Raw genomic sequence first — 17,125 nt, 5'->3', positions numbered from 1 at the left:
TTATCTGAAGATGCCATAACTGGCTATAAAAGGGTGAAAAAGTTTATAGAAATTACAAATTTTGAGGCTAACAAATGTTGTTTACGTTGCAAGACACAGAAGCTTCAATTTTAGGTTTGGTAAATTTGATGTGATTTTGAAGTTAAAATTTCCTGTATTAATGACTTGTATTAGTATTAGTAATCACTAAGTATTAGTGACTTGATGTATTAGTTACCAGTTGCTACATAACAAGTTACCAAAGGCTTAGAGGCATAAAACAATACATATTTATTATCTCATAATATCCATACATCAGGAATCTAAGTATGTCTTTACTGGAACGTAGGCTCAGGGATTACAAGACTATAATCAAGGCATCAGCTTGACTGTGTTTTTTCTGGAGCTCAGCGCTGTCTTCCAAGCTCACATGGTTGTTGGTTGAATTCAGTTTTTTTTTTTAATGATTTTATTTGATAGAGAGAGCAAGTGGGAGAGAGGGGTAGAGGAAGAGAGAGAGAATCTTAAGCACACTCTACACTCAGGATATAGCCCAATGTGAGGCTCAATCTTACAACCTCAAGATCATGATCTGAGTCAAAATCAAGTCAGACCCTTAACCAACTAAGCCACCCAGATGCCCCAAATTCAATTCTTTATCATTGAAGAACTGAAGACCCTTGTTTTTTTTTGTTTGTTTTGTTTTGTTTTTGTTTTTATTGTCTGATTGTTAGCGGAGAGTGCACTAAGCTCCTACCTTCAGGTCTTTGCTATATGGATCTATCACAACAGGCAGCTATATCACTGTACTCTGTTAAAACAGTCTTATATGACACCCTAATCTAGGGAGTGATATCCTATCACTTTCCCATATTCTACTGGTTAGAAGCAATGTATACACTTTGCCCACACTTAAGGAGAGAAGATTTTACCCTGATTTGATTCATTAAAGTCACTCAAGGGCATATTTATCACACCTAGCCCTCAGGTTACCAAGTGTATTGTTCTTATAGTGCAATAGAATCATTCCATTTTTTGGTTAGGATATGTGTGGCTGCAAGTATCAGAATTCCTTTCTGAAAATAAATACAAATTTGAGGGTTATTATCTCACAGTGGAAGGAGAATAATGATAGGGCAATTCCAACACTAACATTGCAGCTTAATAAAGTAGTTATCATCTCTCCCCTATGCCATCCGCAGCTTCCTGCTCTTTCTCTCCTCATGGTCAGAGATTGGGTTCAGTAAGTTCCAGGCTTCTAGTACAGACATCAAGCAATGAAGAGTCAGAATAACTTTAATTCATTTTTAATAAGGAGGAAAATGTCTTAGACTTCTTAGATCCATTGGTTAGGATTGGATTATATAGTAGTATATAGTAGTAATCTATATAATATGCTGGTATACTAAACTAGTATACTGTACCCTAGTAGCAAGGGTGTCTGGAAACATGTGGCATTCTCAGATTCTAAAGTTTTGGAAAGAAAAAAAATCTTCCATCAAAGATGGGCCATGAGAGCATGGCTGTTGGGTATAGCAACAGACACTACCTTCATATTATTAAAAGAAATAACTTTTTAATAAAAAGTAACACTTTTAAACCAAAGCTCATATATAGACACATATAGTATATAAGAACCTGTAGAATTAACTACACTTTTCCTAAAAGACCCAAATTTTTTTCCTATCAATAAGAAGCATCTGTTTTATTTTAGTTTCAATTTTGACTCTATCTGAGAAATCTGTTTTTAATCTTTGACATAATGGTTCCTCTGAAAGAAAGGAAATACCAATGAGATATTTCCCATCCTTCTCACTCCAAACTCACTGGAAACAAACTGTTGTGCTCAAGACATCAAAGAGCCTCACAATCATAAACCCTGATAAACAACTATGTTTTCGATCTCCTTTCAATATGTTCCATACAGTATGTCCATTTAAGTTTCCCATCTTAGGAAGGCTTTATAAGCAAGACAACAGCATGGACTTGTTTAAAATGATGCCTTGGCTCAGGTCAAATGGAACTCCCTCTTATTATTCCTACTTAAAAGAAAAATGTCACTTGAAATCCCAAGATAAGGCAACAGATTGTCTATAACTCAACAATGTCTTTGATTTCATATGACATTTGGCACATTTTAAATCCAGAATTGGAGTTTCAAATTACTTGACTATCTTCCTGCATCATGAAAATTGCTTCAGAAGACTTTAAGGCACTAACACATTTAAGATTGAATTTCAGGCTTTCTGTAAACAAGTAATTTCCCTAAGTAGCTAATAAAGTTTTGTGACTTCATTTTTTGTACTCTTGTTGATAGATAGGTAAAGAAAATACAAGTGTGTCAAATGATTTTTTTTTCTGGGAATTTCAGAAATTCTGTTCTTTCTTTGCAGTATGGATTGTAAACTACTATTGCTTGTTTTCACTGACAAAAAAAAATTTGTTTCCCAGATGTACCAAGAAAATAAAAATTAGAAAAAAGAATTTAGACAATTAAATAATTAAAAACAATAGCTGTAGATTAGAATGATAAATGTTACCCAACGCTAACACATGTTTTAGATGTGAAGTGGAGGAAATATACCTTTATTCATCAAAAAATACTTTGACATCACATACAATTTATTCCCAGCTCCTCAAATACTAATGCTCTTGTTTTCATTGTATTTATTGTTATTTCAATCTAAAATGAGTCTAAATGTTTCCTGAAGACAACAGTTATTATGGAAAAGAGATCATTGCTGAATTTTGAATTAATTTGTTTGAAATCCCTACTTTGATAACAATGTGAAAATACTATTATATATAAATTAAAATCATGTAACACAACTTTCTATTTTTTGGACATATAAATCATGTCAACTCTTCAGTGTCTAGAACAACCATAATATCTCCCATGTCATTATTTGAGCATTCCAGCTAAAGTTACTTATCTATGCATCTCAAGAACCAATAGTACATTAGCTGTGCTCCTCTACTGACACCATTGTTTTATGCCATATTATATTTCATCCTGTTTTATCTATCCATAAACAGCTTGAGGATAAAATGTAAGCCTATTTTCTAAAGCTTCTGCATATTGTTAATGTTAATTGATGTATAATTACTACATGAATTATTAAATTATATGTTGGATAAGTTGTGTGGATAAGTACTCTTCTATGGGCAATGATTTCCTAATACCAAAGACTATTTATAGTTATAATGATGGGCTTCAATTTAGTTCAATGATGGAAAAAATAGATACCCAAGGTACAATTGTTATATTGTTATACAGTATCATCAGGTGATACTAATTTATGTGGGTTTCCAAGAATGAACATGGGTCAAATAAAAGGAATGATGCTATCTTAACAATGGATGCCTGTTAAATGTCAGAAACTGTCTACATATTATCTAGGTTAATCAGCAAATAATAGCAGTTAGGCATTATTTTTATCTCATTGTGCAGATGATAAAGCCTTCCCAAGTACACACAACCAGTAAGCAATAGAAGGATTCAAAACCAGGTATCTGGGTATCTGATACCATAATGCTAAACTGTAATTTGATATGAAAAATCTATAAAAATGATAAAGTTACAGTACTACTGAAATAGACAACCTTACTGCCATCTTCTCTCCCCACCCCTTTTCATGGGCTCACTAAGATTGAGGGCTTTAGTCAACCACTTCAGCTTATCTCAGAGCAAAGAACAGAACAGACTTCATTCTCTCTGCAGGTAGGCAGAGACAAGTGAAGCACAGACAGGTCTAAGTCAGTTCACACAATCCTTCTCCCTAATTCACCTAATAAATCTTTCCACCCTTGAGTAAGAGTGCATTGCAGAGAGAAGTTAAGATTGTTCTGGGTGAATTTCCCCAAGATGGTAACATAAAGTCAGGGAAGCAGAGGGTTTCCCTCATAATATTAGACCTCTGGAAATAAAATTGGCAGGGGGAGGTGGGAGAGACAAAATTAGCAATTAGGCTAACAGGTATCTGCGTAATGTAACCCCAGTGACTCAAAAGATCAGAATAGAAGAAATGGCATCAGAAAGCTATTCAGACAATTAAATTAGGAATAGGATGAGTAAGACTAGTATACAAAAGAAACTCCAAGAAAACTACTCTTAAGGAGATGGGAAACAACATCATATGATAAAATTATAAAAAATCCTAAAGTAAAAATAAAAAGGAAATCAACAAACAGACTATGTTAATCTGTATAACTGCACTTCCTGAGAGCTTGACATATTTTTAAGAAACTTAATTTAAATTAGTACCAGAATATTATATTAAAAAAAACGTATTCTTTAAGCCCATCTCGATGGCTCAGTAGGGCTCAGGTCATCATCTCATGGTTTGGGTGATCAAATCCTGACACTAGTTGACCAGCTCTGTTCTGACAGTGGGGAACCTGCTTGGGATTCTCTCTCTCCCTCTCTCCGTGCACCTTCCCTGCTTATGCCCTCTCTCTCTCTCTTAAAGTAAATAAACATTAAAAAAAGAAGTATTCTTTAAAATCAAAGACCTTGAGAAACTTTGATATTGGAAACCATTTCAGAAACTAAAAAATCTCAATAAAATATCTTTAAGTTGGGACAGATCAGATGCTGATTTAGCCTTGCTTGGAAGTAAAAGCCTATCAGAATGTTTTCCTGCCTTCCTTAAAACCAATCAGGATATTTCACCAATTCTTTATGAAACAATCAAAATACTCTGTGCTTAGACAATGCAATATACGTAGCAGGCTCAGACACTGTCTGAGTGTCTATTTAAAGAATTTTAGGGGTGCCTGGTTGCCTCAGTCGGTTAAGTATCCGACCTCAGATCAGTTCACAATCTCTTGATTTGTGGGTTTGAGTCCCACTTAGCGATTTGTGCTGACAGCTCAGAGCCTGGGGCTTGCATTGGATTCTGTGTCTCCCTCACTCTCTGCCCCTCCCCCACTTGTTCTCCATCTCTCAAATATAAAATAAATGTAAAATTAAAAGAATTTAAAAATTCCTTAAAAGAATTTAAAGAAACTGCTTTTGAATATAGGTATTTCCTTGTCCCCAATAAATTTAGTAATTTAAGCTTTGACATCAGTTGGTCTCATTATGTTTTTGGTAGATTACATAGGAGACTTTCTAGTGAGATGAGTTTTATTTTTAATTACCAAAGTAATTGATAATCAGTATAAAAATAATTAGAATGAAAAAAATGAGAAGTTAACTCTTTCAGTGCTTATTTTGTAAAAAGTTCATCTAAGTGCTTTACATATATTAACAATTAAATCATTAGAACAACTAAAGCCAATACTATTACTACTATTTTTAATGCACAAAATGAATCACAGAGATTCATACATCTTCTGATTTGTGAAGCTCAATTTGAAGTTAGCTAAACATTTAATAAAAGCTCTCAAAAGCTCATACCATTATAAATATTTCAATGCATATATAACCACTTTTAAGTTTGTTGTAATTCTCTGAAGAATTTTTTCCAAAACAAACATAGACAAGTCTTTGTCTACAAAAATGAAATTATACTACAATATCATTTTATAATCTCTTTTCATTCTAAAACTATATTGTCAATATTCTTCCATGTCATTATAGATTTTAAAAACAAATTTTGCATTTATCTTAATTATTTAACCAAATATTATTATGGAATATTATTTTATTTTTTATTCTTACAAAATACAAAAATTAACAGTATGTATATACATTGTTGTAGAGGTATGGGATAAAGACTTCAGAGATTTCTTCCAAAAAGCACTATTCACATAATATTCAAGGGGGAAGGGATACCAATCACTTAATGTTCTAAGTAAGATTGAGAGGGAAAAATCTGTTATAAAATGGTCAACAGAACTATTAGGGAAATTCCAGTCTCCAACGGAAGACTCCCCTTCAGGCTTTTCCTTCCTACTCTGCCTGCCTGCCTCAGGCCAAATTACTACTAATGTGGAATGCAGATGTATGTGACAGACTGTAAATTGTCCCCTCTGCTTATGCTTGGAACTCACACCTCTGAAGAGTGATCTCCTCTGAGCCCTCTGGTGTGAAACAAACCGCCTGCCTTCCAGGATCTGCAAGTGCTGCTTGGTTCTTTCCCTGGGTGATCCAGAGCAGGTTCCATAAAAAAATGTTTCCTAAAGTTAAACAACTTCTTGACCATTCTTAGAGAGGGCTTTCCTATTTCTAAGATTATTTAATTACCTACAAACATTTTCTCCTGATATTTCTATAGTTTAACTTTTTCACAGTTGAATTTCACAGTTATGTTTCCACCTGGAATGTATTTTTATTTGAAATATGGGATTTATTTTGATACGATAAATAGGCATTTAAGACTTTTCTTTAAAAAGTGAACTGTTCCATTGTTATATTGTAAAAAACTCCATTCTTTCTTTTTTGATGGGAAATGTTAACTTTTTTTTTAATTTTGAAAGAGGGAGGGAGCACAAGCTGGGGAGAGGCAGAGAGAGAGAGGAGAGAGAGAACCCCAAGCAGGCTCCTGCTGACAGCATGGAACCCCATAATGGGCTTGATCTCATGAACCATGAGATCATGACCTGGGCCAAAATCAAAAGTCAGCCGTTCAATATACTGAGCCACCCAAGTGCCCCTGTTAGCAATTCTTATAACTAAAAATTGACATATATTAAATTGTACTAGGTATGCAGTTCTATTTATCTCATTCATTGGTCATTTATCTTCAAAGAAGTATCATACTGTTCTAATTATGGAGACTTTCTAATAGGTGTTTTTATCTACTAAGATGATATACCCTTTTTCCACCTCTTCCCCATCAAGACATTCTTCTGAAATGAAATGACATGAAATGAAAATTTCTTTAGATTTCTGCAGAGTTAATCGGTGTAAATAAAAGGATCATTTGATTAAAGTACAAAGTGTGAGGGTTCATGTTCAATTTGTAATTGATTCATCAGTCATTTAATAAGTAGCTATCAATTATCTTTTCTTTCCCAGGAACCATTCAGTGATCTAAGGATATACTAGTGGACAATTCATTATGAACCAAGACTTCATGGAGATTGCAGACTATTAGGGATGGCATATCTTAAACAAGTTATAACAAATACAATGTGCTAAAAATAAAGTATACGATGTTCCTACAAAAGACAGGAGAAACAATCAACAGGGTGAGGGCAAGCTTCCATGAGGAAGTGGTGTTTAAATTCTCAAACAGGATGTCGATATACCGTATGTTGGAGTCCAGCTCCAGCAGGTCCAGGGTTTCTCTGCAGGATGGATGGTGTCGCCAAAAGAGAGTGAGAGAACCTTGGCTTCTTTCTACTCACCAGGCAGGTATATCTGCTCTGACCCAAGAGTCAGCTTTATTTATTGAAAAAATGTATAGGGTACAAAACAGAAGTGGCAATTGCCTTAGACAATAATTTCTGATAACAAATTCTTTGGTATGCAAAAATTTCACAGAACATAGATAGAAGATTTGTGCATAATCTTTACCAGTAGAGATTGAAGTAGGTGCCTAGATGTTTATCATATGGGATAGGAAGGGATCTTCAGCATTCAAATACAGGGCAAATTTTTTAGCATAGCAAAGACAAGAATTAGGTCTTTGTGAGGGATCAATAGCCTATTTCTCAAGGGGAAGAAAGACAGATTTTCTTAAGAAATGTAACATTTGCTCCTATAATCACAAAAGAACAAACTCCTATAACAAGTTTTTTCACAAGGTTAAATTTACATTTTTTAACATAAGAAGGCAAGTCACTCCTGATATCAGTCAGTCATGTGCCTTGGGGGTCAGTGCTCAAGCAGAAATTGAGTGGGTGTAGATGCCAGTTGCCATCTGACAGTGGGAGGCATTGCAAACCTGCCTTACTTCAGAAATGGCTCCCAGCAACCTTAGTCATAAAAGGTATTAGAAGAAGCAAGTTTTGAAAAACATATTTTTACATGCATACTTGTTTATTTTTTATCTTCTCCAAATAGAGTGTAAGCCCTCCCAGTGCAGTGTCTGTTTTATTCTTCAATGTATACCTGGAACAGAGAGGGAAGGAGCAAGAAGAGGCAGTGGAGGAATAGACAGAGAGAGAGGAGGAGAAGGAAAATGTCTTGTTTGAAAGGTGGAAGACAAACAAGAACATTTTTTGTAGAAATTTAAAAATCTATTGTGTTTAGAGCACAAGAAGCAAGAAGAGAAGAAGATTATGAAGGCTTTTATAGGCAATCTTAAAGAATAAATTTAATTCTTGTTTTTAATGTTTATTTGTGAGAGAGAGAGCTAATGAGAGTGGGGGAGGGGCAGAGGGAGACAGAGGATCCAAAGTGGCCTCTGTGCTGACAGCAGAGAGCCCCATGCAGGGCTAGAATTCATGAACCCTGAGATCATGACCTGAGCCAAAACCAAGAGTTGGATGTTTAACTGACTGAGTCACTCAGGTGCCCCTGAATGAATTTAATTTTAAGAGCACTGAGAAAATATTAAGAAGGATTAAAAAGGGAAATAATATTCATTTTTTTCTCTTTAAAATATCAATCTGGCTGTAGTCCCAAGTATGGGTTTGATAAACAGGAAGCGAAAACACAGGAATAATGTACTTGGATTAGAATAGTAACAGTAGTGAAAGCAAAAAGTGGACAGAAGAATTCATACAGGCAGTAGAGGGGAAGGATTTGATTTCAAGTTCTATAGCTTGAAAAATTGGAGACAAATTGAGAAAAAGTGATGTTGATGAGTAAATTATTTGATATGTAAACTTGGAGTATCCATAACATATCTAAGTAGAGATATCAAGAAAGTTGAACCTGAATCTACTTGAATATAAATGAAGAGGGACATCTTTAGTAGAATATTAATCAACTCTGTGATTATCCTTTATTTGTTCAATATTTGTATTAGTAGTCTACAAGATGAGTAAAAATAAGCTTACCAAATTTTCAGGTGACAAAAACCTGACACCAGTTAATTATATGTGAAATGAACATAGTAACAGTATATTTTGTATATGACTAATGTATTAAATGAAATCATTGTCTAGCACTTGTCTGTTAATTAACAAATGCTCAATGAAAGTTCAGCTTAAAATAGCAGAATTCTGAATCAAAATAATATTTTCAGAAAGAAAAATGTGACAGAACTGAAGAGATGTAAGCTAATAAAAATAGCTATACACAAGTGTAATTGTTTCAAAAGGCAAATTCAAGAGTAGAATGGAGAAGTCTTGGAATTATCAGTTCATAAACAAAAGCCTCTGAGACTCCATTGATCAACAGGTCATACTGAGCCCACAATTCACAGTATTAAAACAGCTTAAATGAGGGCGAAGTCTACACCCGGCACTAGACAGATAGTATGTGGTGAACTGTTTTCAAAATTTTGTATCACGCACAGAAGTGCATCCAGAGAATAACCAGGGCAGTAAAGAACTTAGAACCATTTCATATGAAGAAGCTTTGAAAGAACAAATTGTTTTGCCTGGAAATTAATTTTAGGGAAATAAGAGAATCATGAAAAACAATAGTGCTGAAGTTCATCTGCTTTTCCAGAAAGCAAAATATGAGTGTTTCAATGGAATTTTAAAGAAACCAATTGTTTTTTTTAATGTTTTTTTACTTTTTATTTTTGAGAGAGAGAGAGAGAGACAGCATGAACAGGGGAGGGTTGGAGAGAGAGGGAGGCACAGAATCCAAAGCAGGCTCCAGGCTCCGAGCTAGCTGTGAGCACAGAGCCCAACTCGGGGCTCGAACCCACGAACCATGAGCTCAAGACCTGAGCCAAAGCCGGAAGCCGGACACTTAACTGACTGAGCCACCCAGGTGCCCCATAAAGAAACCAATTGTTAAGGAAACATATTACCTAATATAAAAATTAAATCTATTAAATCTCCCCAAGAAATAAGCTTTTCATTAGTATAATTATGTGAATGAGGGTATATAGCATTCTTTGGAATATGGTCAGAAATAGATCAGCATCGAAGACTACATTTACAACAAAATTTACAAAATCCCATCAATGATATTCAAATGAAATACATATCAAACTGTAATTTTACAGTTGTCAGTTAACACATGGTTGACTATTATAGGCTCATTATAACATTGAGCATTTAGTAACATTTAGTCTATTATACTAAAGTTACATTTAGTTTAGTATGCTATAAAATATACTTTATTTTATAAAATCACATTTAGTCTCTCACAACTTGTTTAAAACATATTTGTCAGGGTGCCTGGGTGGCTCAGTTGGTTGAATGTCTGACTTCGGCTCAGGTCATGATCTCACAGTTCTTTGGTTTGAGCCCTATGATGGGCTCTGTGCTGACTACTAGCTCAGAGCCTGGAGCCTGCTTCAGATTCTGTGTTACTTTCTCTCTCTGCACCTCCCCTGTTCATGCTCTGTCTCTCTCTGTCTCTCAAAACTAAATAAATGTAAAAAAATACATACATAAATATAAAAAATAAGTAAAGCCTTAAAAAAACATATTTGTCCCACTAGTGTGATTGTTTATCTAAGATTCTGAGTCCAAAATATTATTCATTCACATTATTACCTGAAGTACTGGGATCAGAATATCTTGATTTATGTCATTTAACTTGGATTCTACATTTTATATTTGAGGACTGCTACTTCAAACCCTCAAAATAAATAACCAAGAGGAAAGCTTTTAAGGTACAATGGAACTCTAGCTTCTCTCTGATCTGTTTCTTTTTCATAGGAAGAAAAGTTAAATCTCCAGAAAATAAACAACAAAAATATTTAGCTCATCAATTTGTATTGTAATGTATAACTTTATTGATAATGCCAAAATGACCAGACTTTTAACTTTCAAGTATATATTAATCACTGGACTAAGTTCTATATATGAAATAATTCATGTCTCGTCACAACCATTCTTGGAGACAGTATGAAGACACTGAAGCACAGAAACATTGAATCACACTAGTCCAAGGTCACATGGCAAGGATTTGACCTCAGTTAGTGTGGTTACAGAATCCTTATTTTTAATGTATTGTTCAATTACTTTAGTGAAATAATTAAAATTGCTTGTCACATTGTAAAGGACAAAATAGATACAGTAAATTTAAAAGATACTGCTATTGACTATTTAAAATAATGAAAGACATATTAAATAATAAAGGGGATAATGGGGGCCAAAAATAGTGGACTCAAATTTTATTTGCTCTTATTAAAGACTTTGGTGAGAAAGAGAATTTTGTCCTATAAGGTTCCTTAGAATTTCTTTCAGAGGTCTTTAAAGGGAGGTTTGAAATCCTTGAAAAATCCAGGCCTTTTTTTTTTTACCACCTGTAGCAAGATACTTAAAGAAACTTTATCTCATCTAAAATTAGACATATCACACAAATTTAGCTATTTGGTAACATTACATCGTTGCCATTTTCCTTGACCTTCCACCAGATGGAAAGAATCAACTAGTAATTTTGCCTTGGAAATCCTAATGTTTGTTGTTTTGTTAAAGAGGAAATAGCATATTGTTATATTTTCTCCACCAGTGTCCTTATTATTAAATCAATGATGCCATTTTCCGTAAAAAGAGTTCCATGAAAGCATAACAATCTCATAAATAAAACAGGCCTAGCTCATCTGGTGAACTGTTTCTTACACATCACACAGCACCAGATGCTTTAAAGGTACTGGTACTGGGCCACAATGTTATTTTGACTAGACTATTTATATCACATTCATTCATCCAGTTCTTTCCTTGAATAAATGCTATTATTTTGTTAGCCTTTTCACAATTTAAAAGGCTTCTGGTAATTTAATAATGATTTTTTCCAAAAGGAAGTTAAATATTTAAATCAGATCCAAATCACGGAAACAGACCAGGGCTACCTAGAAGTAACAAGATTCTCTTCATCTTGTCAGACTTGACGTTATGATTCATTTTAGACCAGTAATAGACCAATTGTTATTGTTCAGAAGGGTGAGCCACTTTACTTTCAAAAAGCATAGATTTTTTTTGGTGAATGATTATTATATGCAGATATAGAATTGTAATAGCTGATGATAATATGAACCAACCACAATTAACAAGACATTTTTATTTTTTATCATCCTAACCATTTTATTTATTTATTTTTATTTATTTTTATTATTTTTTATAGCTTATTGTCAAGTTGGTTTCCATGTAACACCCAGTGCTCTTCCTCACAAGGGCCTTCTTCCATGACCATCAACCGCTTCCCCTGAAATTAAACTTTCAAAGTAATCAAAGAATAAGCAATCTTCTGAGTAGTTTTAGCAATATCAAACCAAGACTATGAGCTAATTAACTATAATTAGCTGATATTTGGTGGGCGTCTATCTGCTAGGATTTTTGCTTAGTGCTTTGTTCTATATTGTGTAATCTTACCTACTAGGATTGTTGTTGTACCCATTTTACTGTGAGTTATCACAGTACTAAGTTATTGAGAGAAAGGGGGGGAGGCATAAGGCATGTTTCCAGAACTTAGAACTAAGATGTTTTTTTCTCTTTTCTAAATAACAAATTTTGATTATCTAGAACGAGGAAAAAAAACTGTTGTGTAGAGGAAGGGCAGCATGACAGCACGGCAATAACCTCAACTCCACTCCACGACATACTAGCACAAGACCTGACCTGTTACTCAGGTTTGTTTGTTTGTTTGTTTGTTTGTAAAATGGAAATAATATTACTTAACTTATACAGTGATTGTGAGATTCTTATGAGCACATCAACCTTTAGTTATCGTATGAGATTTCTATGCTGTATAATAAATTACAAATTTAGCTCCTTAAAACAATACATATTTATCAGTTCACAGAAGATTCTGGGAATGGCTCCTTTGGGTCCCCTGCTCCATTTCACAGGGTTGCAGTCAAGTCAGGGAGGCTTTGAATTTTCTTCCAAGCTTCTGTGGTTGTTGGTAGAATTAATATTTTTACAGCTATACAATGTATAGAAATTTGTTTCTTCAAAGTGAACTGGAGACTCTTTCTATTCACAATGGACCTTGTATCTCTTTTACATATTTTCACTAATTAAGTCAGGCCCATCCAGGTAAATCTCCCTTTGATTACCTAACTCCTCTGATGTGAAACCTTGAAACCTTAATTATATCTGCAAAAACCCTTTACTTTATAACATAACTTAATCACAGGTGTGAATAATGATCACTGATCCTCCTCACATTCAAAGCAGGTGTGTATACCAGGGTGGAGGAATCAGAGAGCTTTCTTAGCATACTGCCTACCACAGTTCTGCCTAAAACTGGATCGTTTCCTTTTTTCCTTTCTGTATATCTTGTGAAATTGCAATTTTCTGCCTTGTTAGAGTTGGAGTTAGGTGTTAACTCTTTGGCCGGCAAAATGGGAGAAGGACTGACACACATCACATGCATAGAGACACTTTAATAATCAATGGAAGCATTCTGGTGATGAAGCGTCTGTTGGCCTGTGCCTCCCAGTGATTATAATATGAAGACACTCTGCTCACTCTGGACAGGTAACGCGACTAAGAAACAGTGATTAAGCTCCTGAGATTTGAGGAATTCTTTGTTACTGGAACATAACTATTCTTTCAGAGTATGTAAGTCCCCATCAACATTTGGCACATAATAAGCATTTATTACATGCAAATTTCATGTTATATGGGCTTCAAATATAGATACAGTCAACCTACATTCAGAGACTAGTGTTTCAATTTATCACTTATTTCACGAATTGACAGAAAATAATATATGTATTATTAGAAAATTATTGATTCTAAGAAATACAAAGTAATTGCAGTGAAAATAAAGGAACAAAACCTAACCAATATTGGTAGGGAACTAATCCGTTAAAGTCATTATACTTTTATCAGGAAAAACCTGATCTATATCTCTATCTACATCTAGCTGCCTTATGTATTTTCCTACTCAGAAAGTCAAGACTATTGGCACTATAGGAGAGTCCATCCCTAAGCCAATCAGGCTGAGAATGAGGGAGGACTAAGTGCTAGCTGTGTGAACCGAGTCGAGTACATATAACAGGTCTAACCAGCGCATCACATGGCACCCGTGTTATAGTTCAGAGTTAGCAAAGGCAGTACGATATGGTTCTGTAAAGAGAGGCTTCGAGGAGAAATTGGGGTACTTGAAGGAAGTAGAAATTTATATTAACAGAAATGAGAGGGGCTTTTCCTGAGATGTATTAATAAGGCACTTTTAAGACAGAGATCATCTTAGTTAGAATACCACTTCTTAGGTTTCACCACATCTTTTCTCTCAGATTTACAGGTATATGTTCAATTGCTAATCCTCTGATGTTTCTACTTATTTTTGAAATTACAAACTTGCTGTGTGTGGAAAAAGATGCAACATGTGTAACTACTGTTTGAAGGATCACACAATGTCTGTATCAATAGTCATAAAGTTATAAACTAAACATACAGATCTACCAGTTTGCACAAACTGAGCATACTTTCTGCCCATCATCCAGATAAATAAATAAGCCCTACTTGTGTTCTCTGGCTGTCATTATGTTCTACACCAGGATAATATTATTCGTACTTCCAAAAGTAAGATTAATTTTCTTGATTTTAAATTTTATATAAACCAAGTCAGTATTTATTCTTTAATGTCTCTTCTTTTGTTCCACGATAAGTTAATAAAATGCATGTACATTTCTGCATTTGAAAGTATTTCAGTCTTTTTGTTGCTGGATAGTATTCATTGTATAAGTATACCATAATTTAGTTATCAATTATACTATTGATAGGTTTGGGGATTCTTTCCAGTCTTTCACTATTGAAAAATATGAGCATTCTTGTAAATATCTTTTGATGTAGAATTGTATTTATTTCTATTGGAAACATGATTAGAAGTAAAATTACTTGAACATAGGGTCTACATATGGTCAGTTTTAGTAGATAGCATAAATTTTCCTAAGAGTTTGCAGCCACTCTAACTGCCACCAGTTGTATTTCAGAATCCTAATCATTCAATATTTTGGTCAATAAATAGTATTACCAGTCTTTTTGAATTTTATCCTTTCTTTTGAATGTATAGTATTACTCATTGTTGTTATAGATGTATTTTTGTGATGCCTAGTGAGTTAGAAAATATTGTTATATTGAGACATAATTGATACACAACATGAATCATTTTAAAGTGTGTGGCATGTTGATTTGATACATCATATATGGCCATATGATTACCTAGACTGTTAGGTACCATCTCCACCAAGTTCCATAAATACTTTTTTTATGGTAAGAACACTTAATATCTAATTTCTCAGCAACTTTGAAATATATAACACAGTATCATTAACTATAAATGCAATGCTGTATATTAGATCTCCAGAACCTATTCATCTTCTAGCTATAAATTTGTATGCTTTTAATAGATTATTTTTGTATATTTATTCTATTTTATAAAATACCTATTCAATCCTTTATCTGTTTTTAAAAATTAGGTTGTCTATACTTCTGTTCTTGGGTTTTATATACATTTTCAATATGAGTCCTTTTTTTCGGATATATGTTTTGCAAAGGTATTTTTCTTTCCTAACATGTGTGTTCTCACTCCTAATGATTCTCTTTTGATGAATGGAAGTTCTTAATTTAATGATACACAATTTGGTCGTATTTTGTTTATGGTTAGTGCTTTTTGGGTGCTTACTTTGCAAAAGAGCATTAATAAATACCATTAGAGCCATGCAATGCAGATATATGGTAAGGGTTACTGAAAAAGAGAGAGAGAGAAAGTGAGAGAGATTAAATAGTATAATCTTCTTATGTTTTATTACCTATAGCTCAAGCTATGTATTGACAGACTATATTTACCTTGACCAATATTCTAAGAGTGAAGAACACTGTGCCCATAATAGTCTATGTATTTTGAAGACAGAAACATCTACATCATTAAGCATCAAGGAAGCTCCCAGGTCTGGAAAGTGTCCCTATTATAAAGCAAGCATCTCTAGAGTATAAGCTTCTGATATCAAGTAGAGTTCTATCTTCTGCTGAATAAACTCAGACTATTGAACCACTGTTCTGTAAATCTTCCAAAAGGGGAGAGAAACCACCACATTTAGCTTTCTTCCATCCCCCTGCAGCTCTTAGAGGCATACTAAATACAATAGCCCCAAATGGTTGCACAGTATGATTTGGGATTTAGGCAATTCCCATTGTGTTGTCTGAGAGAGGGCACCAGGATCAGATGGAAGGCATGCATACAATAGTGTATGGAATTGTCATTGTGAACCATTCCCTGGGATGATTTTCAAAGGCTGCCCATATAGGTCACAGGAAAACAGTTTTTTTTCTCCTGCTTCAGTCTCTCTTATGCTCACAATCCTAGTTTCTCCATAGTAATAAGTCAGATTGCCTAAATTCTGAAATAATGATTTCCACAGCAATGCAGAAATTTGTACTTTGTCATTTATAAGTAATCTCTGGAAGCAGAGGAGGATGTGCTTCAGGAACCACAGAGGCAAAGCTACTGTCTGTCTATGTTAATGATAAATGTATTCCAGTTATTCTTGGTCTTAGCAATAAGAACTCCCCATCCTTCAACTAAAGTCAAAGCAGGATTGAGAAAAGGAGGAGAGTGTGATTTTTCTTTACAAAGACAAGAGGATATACCCATATCTTCAAATTTCTCCACCTACTCCACTATAGACTATCAGATGCCCAGAAGCTCATACAAGGCAGAGGTGGATAATGGCCACATCCAACTTCTTAAATATTTGAAGACAGCAGAACAGAAAGTCGATAGATGTTGGAGATACTGATATAACTGGTAAGTGCTGCAAGCTTTGCAGGTAACTTCAGTTTCTACAGAGTCAAGCAATTGTCATTGGAAATTTTACAATTCCCATTATACATCCAGAAGACTCTAGCAGAGATGATGGTTACATATGCATAATGATATCTATCAGTTCAGATCCCTTTGTTTAGAACAGAGTCTGGAAAAATGCCACGTGAGGACCAACTTCCTTCAGTTTCATAGGTCCAACAAGCTAAAAATACTATACATTTGTTGATGATTACATTTAAATGGCTGTATAAGTACCTACATAATGTCTTCTATTTAAATTTTGGCCCATAAAACTTAAAACATTTACTATATTGCCCTTTAAGAAAAAGCCAAGGTCCTTCTTTAGAATTAGTCAATTCATATGGCCATGTACAAATGTGACATAAGGATCAAGTCTGTTTTTTT

This window comes from Suricata suricatta, chromosome 1, assembly GCF_006229205.1.
Source record: "Suricata suricatta isolate VVHF042 chromosome 1, meerkat_22Aug2017_6uvM2_HiC, whole genome shotgun sequence".
NCBI lineage: Eukaryota > Metazoa > Chordata > Mammalia > Carnivora > Herpestidae > Suricata > Suricata suricatta.
Note: the sequence above shows the minus strand (reverse complement) of the source record.